This window comes from Leucoraja erinacea, chromosome 7 (assembly GCF_028641065.1).
Source record: "Leucoraja erinacea ecotype New England chromosome 7, Leri_hhj_1, whole genome shotgun sequence".
In the NCBI taxonomy this organism is placed as follows: Eukaryota; Metazoa; Chordata; class Chondrichthyes; order Rajiformes; family Rajidae; genus Leucoraja; species Leucoraja erinaceus.
Window position 1 is genome coordinate 38166537 of NC_073383.1, and position 17028 is coordinate 38183564.

The 17028-nt window shown below is 41.3% G+C and overlaps 1 long non-coding RNA gene across 1 annotated transcript; it reads right to left on the reverse strand.

Moving 5' to 3' along the window:
• Positions 1-13168: 13168 nt before the first annotated feature.
• On the reverse strand, positions 13169-15672 carry LOC129698893 (uncharacterized). The gene is made up of 2 exons (XR_008723744.1): positions 15468-15672; positions 13169-13688 (listed from the first exon to the last, which is right to left on the reverse strand). It is a non-coding gene; the product is annotated as an uncharacterized LOC129698893 (long non-coding RNA).
• Between the last annotated feature and the right edge of the window lie 1356 nt (positions 15673-17028).

Below are 17028 nucleotides of genomic sequence, written 5' to 3' on the forward strand. Positions count from 1 at the left end.
TCAATTTCCCGAGTAACTTCTTCAAAAAATTCAAGAAGATTAGTCAAACATGACTTTCCAGGCACAAATCCATGTTGACTGTTCCTAATCAGACCCTGTTTATCCAGATGCTTATATATATTATCTCTAAGTATCCTTTCCATTAATTTGCCCACCACTGACGTCAAACTAACAGGTCTATAATTGCTAGGTTTACTCTTAGACCCCTTTTTAAACAATGGAACAACATGCGCAGTACGCATATCCTCCGGCACTATTCCCGTTTCTAATGACATTTGAAATATTTCTGTCATAGCCCCTGCTATTTCTACACTAACTTCCCTCAATGTCCTAGGAAATATCCTGTCCGGACCTGGAGACTTATCCACTTTTATATTTTTCAAAAGTGTCAGTACTTCCTCTTCTTTGAATCTCATAGTTTCCATAGCTACTCTACTTGTTTCCCTAACCTTACATAATTCTATATCCTTCTCCTTGGTGAATACTGAAGAAAAGAAATTGTTCAATATCTCCCCCATCTCTTTTGGCTCTGCAGATAGCTGTCCACTCCGACTCTCTAATGGACCAATTTTATCCCTCGTTATCCTTTTGCTATTAATATAGCTGTGGAATCCCTTTGGATTTACTTTCACCTTACTTGCCAAAGCAACCTCATATCTTCTTTTAGCTTTTCTAATTTCTTTCTTAAGATTCTTTTTACATTCTTTATATTCAAGCACCTCATTTACTCCATGCTGCCTATCTATATTACTAAAAGTCTGTTCTTTTTCCGGTTTTGGACATCTGTGCTGCGATTTCCAAGAGAACGCCGCCACCTATGGCCGTCATTTTTGGCCACTGTGTCTATTGTGTCTATTGGTTCTAAAGCTTGCAAAAAAAAGTGTCTATTTGTTCTAAAGCTTGCAAAAAAAAGTCTATTGGTTCTAAAGCTTGCAAAAAATGTCTATTGGTTCTAAAGCTTGCAAAAAATGTATATTGGTTCTAAAGCTTGCAAAAAAATGTCTATTGGTTCTAAAGCTTGCAAAAAATGTATATTGGTTCTAAAGCTTGCAAAAAATGTTTAATTGGTTCTAAAGCTTGCAAAATGTGTAAAGCTTCTATTGGTTCTAAAGCTTGCAAAAAATGTCTATTGGTTCTAAAGCTTGCAAAAAGTGTCTATTGGTTCTAAAGCTTGCAAAAAAAAATGTCTATTGGTTCTAAAGCTTGTCTATTGGTTCTAAAGCTTGCAAAAAATGTCTATTGGTTCTAAAGCTTGCAAAAAGTGTCTCTATTGGTTATATTGCATTTAAACTTCAAGCCAAAGCACCCAAGCCACCATTTGCAGTAAGTAGTGCCAAATAGGTCCTTCTGCAGTTGTACAGGGCCCTATTGAGACCACACCTGGAGTATTGTGTGCAGTTTTGGTCTCCAAATTTGAGGAATGACATTCGTGTTATTGAGGGAGTGCAGTGTAGGTTAGCGAGGTTAATTCCCGGGATGGCGGGACTGTCATTTGTTGATAGAATGGAGCGGTTGGGCTTGTATACTCTGGTATTTAGAAGGATGAGAGGATATCTTATTGAAACATATAAGATTATTAAGGGATTAGACATGCTAGAGGCAGGAAACATGTTCCCGATGTTGAGGGAGTCCAGAACCAAGGGCCACAGTTTAAGAATATGAGGTAGCCTATTTAGAACGGAGATGAGGAAAAACTTTTCCACCCAGAGAGTTGTGGATCTGTGGAATTCTCTGCCTCAGAAGAGGCCAATTCTCTGGATGCTTTCAAGAGAGACTTAGATAGACTTAAAGATAGCGGAGTCTGGGGATATGGTGAAAAGGCAGGAACAGGGTACTGAATGTGGTTGATCAGCCATGATCACAGTGATAGCTCGAGGGCCAAATGACCTACTGTTGTATCTATTGTCTATTGTCTATTGAGCCTCCAAAGTCCATGAGGAGTGCAGGAGGATTCACCACCTTCTGGGTGGAGAAATTAAAAATCTCCTTTCCTAAACCGTGTGAAAATTCTGTATGCTTCAGTGCATCTCTTATCCTGCTAAACCCAATTTGCTTAATCTTCCTTCACATGACAAGGTCATCTTCCCGGCAATCAATCAGCCAACCTATGATGAACTTACTGCATCACTAGTATATCCTTCCTTAGCTAGGAAAATCACATGTGAGCACAATATTGCAGGTATAGCCTTACCAGGGATGTATATATAAAGCATTCTAAGGCAGTGTAATTCACTTCTACGGTTACTGCTTGAGAAATAACAAATGCCATTGTTCATGATTTATTTGAACAGGATGGTAAAGAATAGGGATGAAGGAGAGTGGTACCATCTAAAGTAATTAATCTCTGGAAATTTTGTACAAAAGCTTTGCATCCACCTGTGAGTTGCAATGTAGGAAGATATTTACATAAAGCAAATGTAATGGCAAGGAAGAAAATAGGATTGCTGAATCTTAATTGTACTTCCTCATTGTTTTGTAATCCCTTTCATGTAAATCAACCACAATTAATCTCAACCCGTCATAACTGCTTGCTAACTGGATTGTATTTCACTACTGGAGGGGGGATGGCATTGAATTTGGCATAACCTTGAAATGTGATGTTCTTGCATTAATTAAATTATTTGTATTTAATTAGCAATATATTATTTATACAAAAGCCAGCAGTCAAGTAAATAGGCATAATGCAGCTTGATATACAGGGATATAAAGGCAGATGCTAATTCACCAATGTTTATGGCTCCATATATACAACTAGAGTGATACATAATGCACTAGTTCCAGTTACACATGACTGCTGCAGAGTTTTCATCATGTACCTTTTCTTAGGTGAAGTTAGTGGAGGCCAGCATAAAAGGTGCTGAAAATTAAAGTAACTACAGGGATTAAAGTAATATTCCATTACAAAGATTGCATTTATATAGCCTATTTCATGGTTTCCAAACTTTACAATCAATGGAGTACTTTGAAAAGAAGTCCATTTTAAAGGAAGTCAAGACTTAATGTTCCCACAGGAGATCCCGGAAACAGTGATGTCAGGACAGAGAAGAGTAGGAATTTTAGGAGATGAGTAATGAGGTTAGAATTGTCACCCAATGAATGATTTTTGAAACCTCTATCCAGGATGGTCAGGGAGCCTTAATCACTGTGCACATTCAGGACAAATTCATAGATTTTTACATGTTAAGGGAATCACAGGAGATGGGGCCAGTACAGGAAAGAGGCACAAATGTAAACAATCAGCTGCAATCTCATTGTAAAATGGGGATGGCTCGACCGGCCAAATGGACTCTCTTGCTTCTTTTTCTTGTTCTTCTGTTAATGCTGAAATGGGCAGATCCTGCTGCCTCACAGCTCCAGGGACCCAGATTCAATCCTCACCAGAGGTTCTGTATGTGTGGAATTTGCATTTTCTCCCTGTGTCCCCCCTCACCATCCCACTCTGCCGCATTCACCTCAAGGTGTTCCAGTTTCCTTCCACATCCTATAAAACGTGCTTCTTTCCAGATTAATGGGCAACTATAAATGTCCCCTAATGCAGGTGGATGCCAGAAGGACAGAGAAGGGTAATTGATAGTCATGTGCGAGAGAATGGGTTTATAGAAAAGAGTTGGGAATGGCATTGATGAGACTGAGAGTTGGATTTAATGGGCTGAGTGGCCTCCTATATATTCCTATTGAAAAATTGCACAACAGTTATGCAAACAAAAAAATCACATTGAGTTAATTCATGAATGCTTTTCATGTTAAATAGAAAGTTCATTAGTTTTGTACATTTGCAAGTTTTCAGGTTAACCATAGACTGAATAACAGAAAGGGTGCCAGCCCCAATTGCCAAGGGTAGAAGAAAAACTCTGTCTCTGTGACCATTAAGTGTAAATAGTCTTTCAGTTTTTAAATTCCAGGTATGAAAGTGAAGATTGAAGGCCAGAGTTCTTTTATTTTCAGCTCTTCATGATGCATTTATATAAATAATGTAATAATGGATAATAACAAGTGTTCCTTTTACTGCACCTCTGGCTGCCTATAAAGTCCACTCTACTCAATGGTTGCCATGGTAACCCACAGTTACCAATAATGTATTTCACTTTACAACTATAGGGCAGCAGTAATTAATTTGTTATTTCTCCTTTCCTACTTGCTCACTGTTTTTCAGTAACTTGCTCATTTGTGCTTTTCTTAGGTCTTTTTGCTGTATGTACTGCAATTAGCTGCCATATTTCTACAGAAGAAAATTGTGTTCATTAATGGAGTGCCAGTCTAAAATTATTTGGGACCTTAGATGATAGAAAGTGGGCTAGGCAGCATCTCTGGAGAACATGGATAGGTGACATTTCGGGTCGGGACCCTTCTTCAGAAGAACGGTCCCAACCCAAAATGTAACCAATCCATATTATCCAGTCATGCTGCCTGACCCATTGATTTTCTCCAACATTCTGTGTTTTTCTTTAGCATAAACAAGCATCTGCAGTTCATGTTATTACTTCCTTAGTCTATGCTGTTCCTTGAAAACAATTGATGTCCATTATTGTGAAGTTAGCAAGCAACAGTGTTCATTCATAGCCGTACTGAACGCCCTCCAGTATTTATTCACATGTAAGAATCACGAGGTGGTGATTAGGAATGTCAAAAATAAATCATACATAATCTATCTCTAGCTGAATGTTTTGACAATATAGGGTATTGAGACTGTTTTTGCATTCCAAATGTTATCAGGCTAGTTAATGCTAATTGGATGGTGACACCTGGAGCTCGCGGGTCCCTGGTGGGAGACTGCTTTACGGAGCACCAACAACGGCAACTTCTCCTGCCCGAATTGCGGGGTTGAAAGTGACCTGGAGCAGGGCCTTACATCGCCCGGCGCGGCTTTAAATGGCCAAGGACTTGCTAGCGCCCGCCGGGGGCTTTGACTTTGACATCGGGAAAAGAATGAAGAGCAGGGGAGAGACAAGACTTTGCCTTCCATCACAGTGAGGAGGAGATTCACTGTGATGGATGTTTGTGTAAATTGTGTTGGTGTGTGTCTTGGTTCTTTTCTTGTTGTATGACTGCAGAAACCAAATTTCGTTTGAACCTCATGTGTGGTTCAAATGACAAATAAATCATATTGTATTATTGTATTGTATTGTATTGTATTGTAATTGAATATTCCTGTAAGTATCAAACATATCAAAGTATACCCTGATCAAAGTTCAGTCATTAACACTTAGATTTTTTTTGTATGAAGTATTTTGAGGCAGACTCTGCAATATTTCTCAGAGATATAATAACATATATCTCCAGAATTAAGTTAATCAAGCGGTGCCAGCACCCTTGCCTTTAAATTAAAAGATTATGGATTTCAGTCACGAGGTGAATGTATGATGTACACTGATGAAATGCATGTGCATTTTGAACAAAACAATAGAGATAGAAATTGAAAATCAATAAGCTGCAGATGCTGGAAATCTGAAATGAAAACAGAAAGTAGGGACACTCAGCAGGACAGCCAGTGACTATTTCATTTTCTACAGAAGCTGCTTGATCTGTTGTGTATTTCCAGCAGCACCTGTTTTCATTCATGGTACAAAGACATACAAACATGACAAATTGAAATAAAGGTGTAGAAACAAAAAGGAGATATTATGTGAAATTATTCAACCCAGTATTAAATCTTGAGGGTTGAAATCTCTAACTGCCCTGCTGGGGAGCTGGTACGATCCCAAGACATTATCTCATGAAGCATGTGGTAGCCTACCTGAGACATTTATCAGTCAACCATTATATTAAGAAAAAGATTGATTGATCATCAACTTACTTTCAACTAATGGATTTTGCTCTGTTCTTGCATCCATTCAATGCTGTCAACAATTCATTGCCTTTGATGCACTTTAGACTACTAACCACCATGGAAGTACGTATTTTCTTTCAGTAGAACGTTAATTGCCACGTAACAATTTTAATAATGACAACAGGCTGGTGTATGAGAATAATGGTAATTACTTTAGTTTGATGGAAGTAATAATCTGGTGCAGAAACATAGGGTTCCACTACAGGATAGTAGGCAGAACATTCATCCGCGAACAAGCAGAGGTCCGCAGTGAAACACTACTAAGGGAAGGCCAGATGAAAGTCAGAGGAGTAATCTCTTTTTTTCTGTCACATTACTTCTGAGCATCTAGTTCCGATATTGCTCATCAAAAGAAGCCGGGGGGATGGGGGGGGGGACTGAGATGAAATCTGTAAGAAAAACTGATTGCAATCATGTTGAAGGAAGGGAAAAAGATAATGTGGGAGGTGGCTCATCTGGAGAACAAACTGCAGCATTAACTGAATAGCCAATTTTACTGCTGTAAATTCTATTAAAATTAACTCAGTTTTGCTCATCATTTCACACAGAAAGCCCTTTAAAAAAACACTTACCCTACCTGTACACATCCAAATTGAAGGAACAGCACCTCATATTTCGCTTGGGCAGCTCACAACCCAGCGGCATGAATATTGTTTTATCTAACTTCAAGTAACCTTTGCTTTCCCTCTCCATCCGTCCCCCACACTAGTTCTCCGACTAGTTTCACTGTCACCTCGATTAATTTTAATGTTTGTATGCCTCGTTTTCACCTTCCCCTCAGCCAACAATGAACCAGTCTACATTTTGTTGATCATCGTCTGCTTTATTCTGTCCTTTTCACACCTTAAATTCACTTTGTACCCTTCCATATCTCTAGTTTTCCTCTCCCCTAACTCTCAGTCTGAAGAAGGGTCTCGACCCGAAACGTCACCCATTCCTTCTCTCCAGAGATGCTGCCTGTCCCGCTGAGTTACTCCAACATTTTGTGTTTACTTTCTTTCTTGCCAGCCATATTGGAAGGGTCCTCCACTATAGTCTTCAACACCTCCAGTGTGATATTGTAGTAGATAAAGAATTCAATTCAATTAAATTCAAATCAATCGTACATCTTTCATTTGCTCTCCTTTCAGCAGTTGGAAAGGTCTGTACCCACCCTGACATTCTGCTTCACTCTGATCCATCTTCGCTCTCAATTCACAATGTGTTGATCATCGTCTGCTTTATTCTGCCCTTTTCACACCTTAAATTCACTTTGTACCCTTCCATATCTCTAATGTTCCTCTCCCCTGACTCTCAGTCTGAGGAAGGGTTCCTTTTATGTCAGAGAAGCCAAAACAAGACTAGGATTAGCATTTTCCTTTTTTTATTTACTCTTCTTGGAATCTCTGAAAAAATAATTGTTCAATATTGATTGCCACTCAATTGAACCTATCTGTAATGAGCACATCTCCTTTGCTATTCAAATGTTGACTCCACCTTTGACCATGCTGAGACATGGATCTCCTTTATCAGTTCCAAATTCACTTTTCATCCATCCTGATATCCCCTTCACCATGTCATTATTCTACTTGGAGGATTTCAAATGTAGGATATTCCAAGGCAGTTCACAGCCTATTAAATAGTGGTAAATATGCTTCTCCAGTCCAGAACAAGGGGTCACAGTTTAAGGATAAGGGGAAAATCTTTTAGGACCGAGATGAGGAAAACATTTTTCACACAGAGAGTGGTGAATCTCTGGAATTCTCTGCCACAGAGGGTAGTTGAGGCCAGTTCATTGGCTATATTTAAGAGGGAGTTAGATGTGGCCCTTGTGGATAAAGGGATCAGGGGGTATGGAGAGAAAGCAGGCACAGGATACTGAGTTGGATGATCAGCCATGATCATATTGAATGGTGGTGCAGGCTCGAAGGGCCGAATGGCCTACTCCTGCACCTATTTTCTATGTTTCTATGTTTCTCACCCATTGTACTTTAAGGCAAGGGCAGTTAAACCATTGCAACTTCAGCTCATCAATTTTGCTCATTTGCTTGACTTGCATCCTGAGATGCCTTGCCTTGCCGCCCCTTTCAAGAATTCTCATATAGTCATAAAGTCATACAGCATGGAAACAGGCCCTTCTGCCCAACTTACCCATGTTGACCAAGGTGCCCCATCTATGCTGGTTCCATCTGCTCACATTTGGTTCTTATCTCTCCACAAATCTTTGGACCTGCAAACTTGGCCGAGGTCTTGCTTGGTGGCCAGTCTAAGCATTTTGATGTATAAGACGGGAAAGTTGTGATTTTGTTCAGGGAGGTGTGTGACAATAGCAGGTAGCAAGCTAAATAAAAGGAGTGAAGATTTAATGTTTTATAGCATTAAAATGGGGAGCATGAAGGTTTGTGCATTCATTTTAAATTTTGGCTGAATTAGGAATTCTCCTCGGGGAGAATTAGTTTTTCTTTGAAGTATATTTTTCTTACCTTTGAAAGCACTCAGCACAAAGACTAGCAACAGACCATGGATTTCAGAGACTTTTTGCTTATCTGATGTGATTAGCAGGAAAGATCATGAATCAAGATTGATGGAGTGTACATGCAGATGCATAAATATGTGACCAGGAAGCCAGCCTTCATTATATTTCATAAGGATGTTGTATTACTGCTATTGTTACTGCAGTGAAACAGTTTGTGTTTCAGTTCCAAGAACTGACAAACAGATTTACATGGTTCATCTTGTTTGCCGTTTCATCATATATTGTCCCTTGCCATTTAAATCAATTATTCCTGGTGCTAATATGAGTAAATTGGATTAAATCGTGTTTGCTAGGTGTTAGCTAAGCTTTAGTCTATAGCCTCAAGGTTAGAGAGCTGTGGGTTCAAGCCTTTTGCACTGAATTAGACATTGTTATCAAAAAACAAAATGCCTTGCAGAAGCTTTGAAATCTGAGACAAAATCAGATTTGTTAACAAAATCAAAATGATGGAAATACTCAGTAGGCTAGATATCATATCAGATCAATGACCAGCCATCAGGCCAAATTAAAATGTTAACTCGATTTATCCCTCTATGATTGCTGACTGATTTGATGAGTATTCCCAGCAGTTTAGCCTAGTTTATTATTGTCACATGTATAGAGGTACAGTGCAAACATTTTTTGTTGCGTGTTCTCGTGTCAATGAAAAGACTATACATGATTCCAATCAAGCAGTCCACAGTGTACAGATACAGGAGAAAGGGTTTAGTATTTAGTACAAGATAAATTCCAATAAAGTCTGATTAAAGATTGTTCATTTGTCTCAGTGAGGTAAATGGGTCATGACCACACTCTAACTGGTGAGAGGACGGTTCAATTGCCTGATAACAGCTGGGATGAAACGGTCTCTGAATCTCATGGTATGTGTCTTCAAACTATGTTATACTTTTACGTCATCTAGACCGAGTCTGCGCTATCAGATGTTTTGTGTAGGAAGGAACTGCAGATGCTGGCTTAAACTGAGGATAGACACAAAAAGCTGAGTAACTCAGCGGGACAGGCAGCTTCTCTGGAGAGAAGGAATGGGTGATGTTTCGGGTCGAGGCCCTTCTTCAGACCTGGAGAAGGGCTTCAGGTCTGAAGGAGGATCTCGACCCGAAACGTCACCCATTCCTTCTCTCCAGAGATGCTCCAGCTCAATGAATTTCTCCAGCTTTTTGTGTCTATCAGTTGCGACAGATCGTTTTCCGTGGACATAAATGATAGCAAAGCTCTATGTGCAAAAAGCAATGGAGTTGTGCCCAATTGTGCAAGAGATTATGAAACATAGAAAAATAGAAATTAGGTGCAGGAGTAGGCCATTCGGCCCTTCGAGCCTGCACCGCCATTCAATATGATCATGGCTGATATTCCAACTCAGTATCCCGTACCTGCCTTCTCTCCATACCCCCTGATCCCCTTAGCCACAAGGGCCACATCTAACTCCCTCTTAAATATAGCCAATGAACTGGCCTCAACTACCGTCTGTGGCAGAGAGTTCCAGAGATTCACCACTTTCTGTGTGAAAAAAGTTCTTCTCATCTCGGTTTTAAAGGATTTCCCCCTTATCCTTAAGCTGTGACCCCTTGTCCTGGAAAACCATGGCTGCATTCACTAACATTTCGGGAACTATTACTTTTTTTTTTCTAGATATTCAGGCAATTCATAGTGCATATAGAATTTTTTTTATTTCCATTAGACAATAGACAATAAGTGCAGGAGTAGGCCATTCGGACCTTCGAGCCAGCACAGCCATTCAATGTGATCATGGCTGATCATCCCCAATCAGTGCCCCGTTCCTGCCTTCTCCCCAAATCCCCTGACTGCGCTATCTTTAAGAGCCCTATCTAGCTCTCTCTTGAAAGTATCCAGAGAACCGGCCTCCACTGCCCTCTGAGGCAGGGAATTCCACACAATCACAACTCTCTGTGTGAATTGTTAGCTGGTGAATTGTGAACTCATGATCAGTGTAAGAATCAGAACGATGTTCTTACAAAGGGAAATTAGGAATCATTTCCACATACAAAAGGTGGGAGAAACTTTGAAATCTTATGTTAATCAATACTAGGTCAACTGTTAATTTTAAATTGAAAATTGCTTATCAAAAATATACTAAAGCTATTAATGAATATGGCAGCAAATAGAATAACTTCACATATGAACCATGACTTTTCTGTATCTGGATTCTTATATGTAACATAGTGCATAATGTACTTAGATGACCACCAGGTGGCGCCCACAATGGCCGCCTCGCCAACAGTCTGCCTCGTCCCATCCTTCCTTGTTGTTTTTTGTATGTGTTAAATGTATGTTTTTGTGTTCTTTAGGTTGTTTTATGTGGGGAGTGAGGGGGGGGGGGGGGGGGGGGGGGGAAACTTTTTTAAATCTCTTACCTCAACAGAGATGCAATTTTTTTCCGTATCGCATCTCTTTCCGCACTTCGGCCTCACAACATAGAGTTGGCGGCCACTGCTGGAGATTGACCGGTAGAGCCAACTGCGGGAGCCTGCGGACGTTAACATCGTGGACCTCGCGGCCCCTTTTTAGAGACCTACTTCGAGAGCTCCAACCGCAGGAGCTTCGACCGCTCCGATGTGGGAGTTCCGATCGCCCCGATGCAGGAGCTTCAATTCAGCCCTGTGTCTTCTCCTCCATTCATTAATCTTTTACCATACTGATAGTTTCCTGTACTGGTCTCGTATCCCGTTATTCCCTTAATATTTACATATCTATTGATCAAGACTGAACTAGATGCATGGTGCATGCAGCATTGCAATAAATAATCTCATGACAGTTTCTTTAAGTATTTGCAACCCCACCAAACTTAATGTAAACATTATGCTCAGAACCTAAAATATATTTAACTCAAAAAACAAAAAAACACATACAACACCACATCTCATTTTAAATCAAAGAAATGAACAATACAACACACATATATATATATACACTTTAATATATTTAATTTAATGGATTTCAATTCTAAATTTGTCAGTCTTATTGAATTCAAGACTTTAACTGCACATAGATTTACTGTGATGTACAATAAATAAAAGATCTATGTTTATTGAGGGTTTTAGTCCTCTTAGTACCAATCCACAGTGCAAATGTGGACACAAAGTGATGGAGTAACTCAGTGGGTTAGGCAGTATCTTTGGAGAGATGTTTCTGTCCTGACCTAAAATGTCACCTATCCCCAGAGTTGCTGCTGACCCGCTCAATTACTCCAGCACTTTTTGTCTTTTTGTGTAAACCAGCATCTGCAGTTACTTGTATCTACAATAGTGCAGATGTGTCTTGCAACTCTCACATATCTACTCCGAAAGTTGGTGTTGGGGACAGATCATCCCAGAACCTCTTATGGAACCCCTTTGGTTCAACATCTTAATTTCACTTTGGCATGCCTCCCGTTCTAACAAATGATTCCTCTGGATCTTCCTGCAGTTTGGATATCTGATCAGTTTCAGATTCATTAACATCCTTGCAGACACATTTATTCTCTTGCACCCTTTCTGAGAAACTTGGAAACTTAGTGCACACAATTTCTCCTCCTGGATTGTGGATGAGTACTCACCACTGATGCTATCTCTTTGAACTGAACTAGATCATGCTAGACCCTAATGCTACCAGAATTACCAATGTGTACAAACATACTTCTTGTAAACTTGTCCAATCCCATTTGTAATTAGTGAGCCCCTTCGGGAGTGCTACGAACTTCAGTAGTCAGTACCCTGTGGTAGACAGATATCTAAAGAGTGACTCTTGAGACGTACCTTATTCAGATTCTGAGGTTTAAAATGAAAATACTAATATAACCAAACCAACACTGTTGCAGATAACTAGGACATTCATTCTGGCCTGATTGAATTAGACAGATTCCATGTGGATGTTTGCAAGATATTTCCTTCTAAAGTCCTGGAGAGTAGTCCCTCTAGTCTGATATAGCAGAATAACTGTTCACCTCAAAGTCCAAATGAGACCTCCTGTATTAATCCCTTCATTTTTACTAACATATTCTCACTCTCAGTTCACTTCACTTGATGCATCCATATTCTGCAACTGCTAAATTCAATGCCTTCTCCATTCCACTTCTATTTCAAATATGGACCTTCTGAACTGGACTTTCTATCAAGAAACTATGCATACGCACAAACTAAAGCAAAGACACAGTTCGGAGGCATCAGGATTTTATCATTAAGGGGATTATGGCTATTATGAAACTCTGCAACTACAGGTGAGATAATTGTTTGGATAGGAATAGTGTCTTATGCACTGGTTGTGATCAAATGAATTTTGTCATCTGTTTATTATATCTGACAGTGACAGATGCAATGATAGAAGAGGAGAAAACAGCAAAAGTTAAAGTGTGAGGGATTGGTTCGGCAAGATCAGGAAAAAAGGTTTCAGCAGAGTCTGATCCCTTGAGTAGTGTACTTCTGTAGCCAAATTGCAGTAAGGACGCATTTAACTCAGGATAAACCAGTATCAAAGAGGCCTTCACACATATGGGTGGTCAAATCTCCCCTCCGAACATACCTTGGGGAGCCATGGAACATTTTGAAGAAGCTTTTAAAGTAGACTGTAGGCTAAATAATCTGGAAAAATAGGTCATTCATACAGTGACATAAACAAAACTAACCCAAGGACATGATTTAATTACATTCTCAACAGCGGTTCTGCAACAACAACTGCCCACAGAAATCTCTGGCCAACAGTCATAATGTTCACCAGAGCAAGAACATTTCAATATGGTGATAAGTTCAGAATTCATTCCCGTCAAAAATAAACTTTTTGTGATAATAGATAACAAGGGCAAATTAAATCCACTTAATTTCACAATCACAATCACATTAATACTTTATTAGCCAAGTATGTCTTGCAATATACGAGGAATTTCATTTGCCGAGTCAGTCATACAAATAAAAAGCAACGGAACACACAAAACACATTTTAACATAAATATCCACCACAGTGACCCCTCCACATTTCTCACTGTGATGGAAGGCGAAAAAATGTCTTCCCTTTGCTCTCCCGCGATCGAGGGCCTCAAGCCCTCCATTGATGGGATGATCTTGACTCCCGTAGCCGGCGGCGGGCCCTTTGCATTGAGGCGATTAGCTCCTGCATTGGGGGGGATGTCGGCTCCCCTGGGCCGGACGATCAAACCCCTCGTTGGGGCTGGTCAAACCTTCCGTGACGTTGGAGCTCCCAACATCCACGGCCTCTTCCAAGACTGCAAGCTCCCGATGTAAAGTCCGCAGGCCGCGGTTGGAGTGATCCCAGGCAAGGGATCGACTCTGATGTAAATCCACACTTGGTAGGGCCCTAGGTCAATCTGAGGAGGCCTCCAGCTCCATCGATGGTAAGCTGCAGAATGACCAGAGAATGCGATCCGAAAATTAATCGCATCTCCGGCAAGGTAAGAAACTGAAATAAAATGTTTCCTCCGACCCTTCCTCCTCCCCCCCACATAAAACAAAACGGAGAACATTTATAAACACTTTTAACACACATTTAAAAAATTTAAAAAGATGAAAAAACAAAAACTGACTGTCAATCAATTGCCATGGGTGGGATGTTTTTTTTATTATTTTAAGTGTTTGTAAGGAGGGCAAGTTTAAGGCAATTGCAGGAGAACTACAGACAGATTTAATTGCTTGGATAGATGGGAACACATTCCTGTGACAGATCACCAGAATGAGCCAAAGTACAGTCTTGCATGTCAATTCAATTTACAATTACAGCTATGCGTTAAAGCTATAGAAGGTACAGACTTTACAGTGTGCTTTAATCATTAAACCTTCTATGGTTTCTTATTTGTAGTGTTTGCATTTATATTGCAGACACAAAGGACTGCAGATGCTGGAATCTAGAGCATAAAGCAAACAGCTGGAGGAAGTCAATGGGTCAAACAGCATCAGTGGAGGCAAAGGGACTGTCAACATTTCGGGTCGAGACCCTGCATCCGGAATGAGTGCATGGAGAAGTTTGTTTCTTAGCTTACATTTATATTATTTTATTTATAGCCTTTATGTAGTTTTACATCTCTAAAACCTAGGGTATGCTGCTGTGTGAGATTTGATTTTTTTACACCCAGGCGGATTCAGGGCAAATTGGGCATGAGAGGCAATCACTGTCATTAATTACTCTGCCTGCAAAAGATACTCAACTGTGGCTCTCAATGTTTTCAAAAATCTGTCTCCTTTTGCAAACTTGAGCAACTTGACCTATTTTTCTGCCATTATAGCTACAGGATATTTTGAATGAGTGAATGAAACAAAACTGCATGATTTTCCTGGGATCTATAGCATGGCCTCCTCCGTGCTGCAGTCCCATTTTGTGTAGGTTTCCTGCCGTTTGTTTCCAAGTGGCTGGCTGTTCTCCATCGAGTTTACTCTTGGCTCCTTCATGACTGGGGCCCAAAGAAGGAGGCGCAACCTGTGCCCACCATTGCTGCCCCTGTAACATCGCACAATGATTTCATACCTTGAGCTGACCAAAACTCACACAAATATTCTGCACCATTTCCATTGTAATTACAAAGGTAAAATCATGAGTATTAAAGAATATTGCATCTCGGTCCATCAGCTGATATGCAAATAATCTGTCCCGCAGCCATTGGCCGGGAAATGTTTAAATATCGCACGAATAATCAACTGATAAAACAGAGTTGCTGAAAACATTTAAGAAATGTCTAGGCAAGTTCTTGAATTGCCTCAACATTGAAAACCACAGCTAAGTCTTGAATGATGGGATTAATACGAATGGGCAGAGGAGAGGGGGTGTATGGGGGATGGGGTGTGTGTGGGGGGAGTGGGGTTGTGGGGGTAGGGAGGGGGGTATGTGGGCGCAGCGGCTGCAGATCCTGGCTCCGGACTCACTCATCGCCTCCAAGACTCGATGCCTGTCACACACAGAGGCTCCCAGCCCTAGATGCACTCATCGGCACCTGGCACCTCGTGGTGGTCGCCGCCCCCACCTGTGAACAAAGCAGCCCGCAAACACAGCAGCCCCCACCCGAGAACATAGCAGCTCCTCCCCGCGAACACAGCAGCCCCCTCCGGGGAAAACAGCAGCCCACGAACACAGGGGGTGTGTGGGAAGGGGGGTGGGGGGTGGTCGCAGCAGACGCAGCTCACATCGCACCTTCAGCTTTCGGCCTCCCGCACAGCTCCCGGTCCCACTCCGACTTCACTCAGAAGCTTCCGGTTTAACTTGCTCTCTGCCCGCACGCAGCTCACAGACTCAGCCCCGCCTCCGGGACGTTATTCTCCGCGGGTGCCGGAAGGGGCGCTACCTTCATGGCGACACTCAGGCGAGAAGACCAATCTGCTGATCTCATGATTTTTTTAACATTCATAATGTTGTGTCTTCGTGTTTGATATCCTGATAATAAACGACACAATTCAGGTTGTTTTGGTTGCCTTATTGTACTCCTTTATTCAGCTGCTTTCTCTGTGTGGCGTTGTGATACTAAAAGTGCTTACATACCTAATCACAGTGTGTGTGTGTGTGGGGTGAGTGTGCCTGATACAAAGTAGTGCAGGAGGTTGGGACTGCTACAATGAATATGTAGCATATGTAACATCCCCCCTTCTCAAAAGAAAGGAACAAAAATTAGTGACACTAGAGGATTGCCAGAGCGAGGGTGGCAATCCTGTAGCAGATACCGTGGGATTATTCTGCCCACATTCATGGCATTCTGCTTTCTACTATACTACACAACAAAATATATAAGGGCAGCTTGTTTTCTTTCAGGTAGTGCGTAGCCAGTCAAGAGTCATGTCTTGGCGTGACTTGTCCCTTCCAGTGCTAGCGATAACGCGCTGGGGGTAAGATGTTGCTCCTGGATCTAGTAGATCTGGTTGTTGCCTGCAGTGTTGCACTCGATGTATTGGTAACTTGTTGAGTTGTTTCCTGACCATTGGTTGGTGCTGGTTGACTATATGACTCACTGGTAGCAGTTTGTGAGAATGTGTTGTCATCAATGGTAGGTGTTGCTGCTGCTGTGGGTGGTGTCCTAGGAGTTGCTGGTGTTGTCTTTGAAGTTGCAGGTGTTGACATTTCAGGGGTCGGGCGGATGTGAATTCTGTTTCGTCTCAACTGCCTGCCCGGTTCTGTCTCTATGATATATGATTTTGGGGTTCCAGCCCTGCTGGTGATTTGTGCTGGGGTCCATTTCTTTGTTGTTGGATCCTGAGCATGTACGTTTTGGCCTTGAAATAGTTCAGGCAAGTACTGTGCATTTTTGTTGTATTGTTTCAGCCCCTCCTCCTGGGCAGCTGCCAATTTTGCCCTTGTTTCTTCTTGGTCGATAGGGGGTTGGATTTTGCTTGGCAGGGTGGTTTTATATTTCCTGCCATTTAGCATTTCTGCAGGAGACTTCATGTCAGCCTTTAGTGGAGTTGCCCGTAAGGATAAAAGTGCCAGGTTTGGATCCTCCTTTGCCTCTCGGCATTTTATTAGTGTTTTCTTGGCTGTCTGTACTTGCCTTTCAATAAACCCATGGCCCTTTGGGTAATGTGGTGAAGATGTTGTGATTTTGAACCCGTATTCGGTGGCTAGCTCTCTGAATTCCCGAGATGTGAATTGGGTTCCATTGTCACATACGATCTGCTCAGGTATTCCTTGCTCTGCAAACAACCCTCTAACAATTGACACAATTGTTTTAGCTTTCAGATCCTTTACGTTTCTCACAAATGGGAAT